Here is a 3,067-nt window from a genome sequence, read left to right as displayed (position 1 = left end):
AAATATTGACTTTTGTTGTGTCCACCCATAATAGTCAACTCTATCTCCCCGAAGGGACTCAGAGCGGATTACAACAGACATAGATAGGCAAACATTCATTGCCTTAATACCATGGAATAACAATGACATACAAATATACAGAACCAAAGAAAAGGCTTCCCCTTTAATCTCTGGCTTTCTGGAGGCAGTGCTCAACTCTGGCCATGGGGAGGTGCTCTTGTTTCATTTTCAAGTTGAGGAACCTGTTGTTTGTAGACATCTCCTGGTTGTGTTGCTGGCATGGCTACATGGGTGCCTTTTTACCTTCCCGCTAAAGCGGTACCTATTGATCTATTTACATTGACATGTTTTTGCACTGGTAGGTTGGCAGGAGCTAGGGCTAACAGCGGGAGCTCACCCTGACCCGCAGCTTTGAACTGCCAACCTTTAGGTCAGCAGATTCAACAGTTCAACTGTTTAACCTGTTGTGCCACCATGACCCCTAAAATTAATAACTTTATTAGCTACATTACATTACTTTTTGTTTTGCGTTTGTTATTTATTTCTATTCTTATTCTGACGGACAAAATGTGCCTGTTTTGATACATTTAAAAAAGAAAATCCATCACTTTTTTATTTAAAGCTCATATTTGCCAACACAGAAATGTAGCACATGACAGAGAGCGATTCTTGGCCAGGTGCCGTCTTTGAAAAGAAGTACAATTAGTCAAGAGCAAATGAATCATCTAGCAATTTTGTGCATCAAAAATGGTCTAATTAAGTCAGTTGATTTCATTAATATTATTGAAAAATGTGTATTGACAAAACCGAGAAAATATATATTGAGATCATTTTGACATTATTGTAAGCCTTTATGATATAAATTCATATCTTTTAAAAATATATAAATATTACTTTTGTGTCCTCATTTAAATTGAGTTATTTTATCCTGTAGAGCATCACACTGCAATTAACTTTAGAAATGTGGGGGATAGGTAGAGAAACCATCAGTGATCTTGGCTTCGGACCCCCTATTTGGGATGTGGGGGTTATAATGAGGGTTCTTGGAACCAAACCCCAATATATACTGAGGGCTCACAGGAATGTTCTCATATATTCTAAAATGCCATTCCCATTTTTGATCATTTCAAGGACTCACCAAATATTTTATGCCAATTTCCCTTAGCCACCAATTGTAAAGGACATTGCAAATGTAGTCTTAGACATCTGGAGGACAAAAAAGGCCTCTAATTTAGAAGACAACAAAGACTGTTTCTGTGTTGTTGAAGAACATAGTAAGGAGTAAAACAAAGCTGTCATCATTTACTATATGCTAATCTCTTGTCTATCACCGTGGATAAGGGATGAAACATTATTCTGATAAGTTACATAATAACACACAATCTGACATTTTACTATATTGGTTGCTTACTAGTATACTTATATGAAAGAAGTAGCAAACAATACCTGGTTTCTTTTACATATAAAATTAACCACTATTCCAGTTTAGGGCCCTTCCACACAGCCATATAACCCAGAATATCAAGGCAGAAAATCCCACAATATCTGCTTTGAACTGATTTATCTGAGTCCACACTGCCATATATTCCAGTCCAAAGCAGATAACGTGGGATTTTATTCAGCTGTGTGGAAGGGGCCTTAGATTGGGCACCTTTACTTTGTTCTATGTCCAGCAATTTTCAATGAGACAGACTCCAAGGCTGAATTATCTGCGAGAGTGCATCACTGAATACAGTGGAACTTGCGTATGAGTCATTATGCACAAGAACTGAAATACTTTTTTGCAGTGTATTTTTATAAGGATTTTCTATAAGCTTTTGATAAAAAGTAAGCCTTCAAGAAGGGCTAGTGATAAATAAGTAATTACTGCATACACTCATGTGTAAGTCAACCATATGTATAAGTCAAAGGCAAGTTTTGGAGTCAAAATTATGGATTTCGACATGACCGTGGATAAGTCAAGCGTTGTTTTACAATGAAGGGGAAGTGCCAGTATTGTTTTTGGAAGATAGCTGCACATTTTTTCTTTCCAGGAATTCACAAAGGCTGTTTGCCACTCAGAAAGGGGGATGGTTCACCTTCCCTGAATGAAAAGTGATGAAAAGCAAGAGCTTAGTCCATCCTGGGAGTACTTTAAAGAAGCACTGGGCCTCTCTATTGTCCCCATGCTCCTTTGAGGACTACTATCAAAGATCTGCTGCCTCCATTATCCCACCCAGACATTCAACAATGCTAGAAGCAGCAGACGTCAAGGAGGCCAATTCTTCTTTTAGGTTGTCTCAAGATAGATAACTCTCTTCTGTTTCTCCAACAGAACTACAGAGAAGGGGGTGGTTTCTTTTTTCAATAAGAGTTACAATACTTACATTGGTCTATGGATAAGCTGACTCAAGTTTTTGAGACATTTTTGACTAAAATTTCTAGACCAAGGTGATATTTCAGAAGAAAACATTGGGAGGCTTTCTCATCAGGACAGATCCCTCTGGTTCATTTTCACCCCTCTATCATGTATGTGTAAGCTATTGTTCTAAGCTGCGCACACACACAAACTCCATTAGGATTTTTTCTGGTGTGAGTCAGAGTATGGAAAAGATTTCCCCAATATCCGTGGGTCTGTTGGTGGCTCAAAACTCACTGGGTTTGCAGGGTAGAGCGTGAAGTCACCAAAGATGAAGCCAAGTGTTACCATAGGCCACCTACTTCTAGGTCAGTGGTTCTCAACCTGTGAGTCCCCAGATGTTTTGGCCTTCAACTTCCAGAAATCCCAGCAGCTGGTAAACTGGCTAGGATTTCTGGGAGTTGTAGACCAAAACACCTAGGGACCCACAGGTTGAGCACCACTGTTCAAGGTTGTTATCTGTCTTTCTCCTATTTAAGGTCTAAATACATCTTGTATCCTTCTGGGAGTGGGTGTCCTACCCAATGAGCTATTCCTCCATTGGGCTGGCCAGAACAAAAGTTGTGGCACTCTGCTCTTAGACCTCCATGTCACTAGGAAACTGTCGGATTAGAGCAAAAGTACAGACAACAATTATGACTTATAAATAATGCTATTAGGAGTATGAAA

Source organism: Anolis carolinensis, chromosome 3 (assembly GCF_035594765.1).
Source record: "Anolis carolinensis isolate JA03-04 chromosome 3, rAnoCar3.1.pri, whole genome shotgun sequence".
In the NCBI taxonomy this organism is placed as follows: domain Eukaryota; kingdom Metazoa; phylum Chordata; class Lepidosauria; order Squamata; family Dactyloidae; genus Anolis; species Anolis carolinensis.
This window is presented reverse-complemented; position numbering follows the sequence as displayed.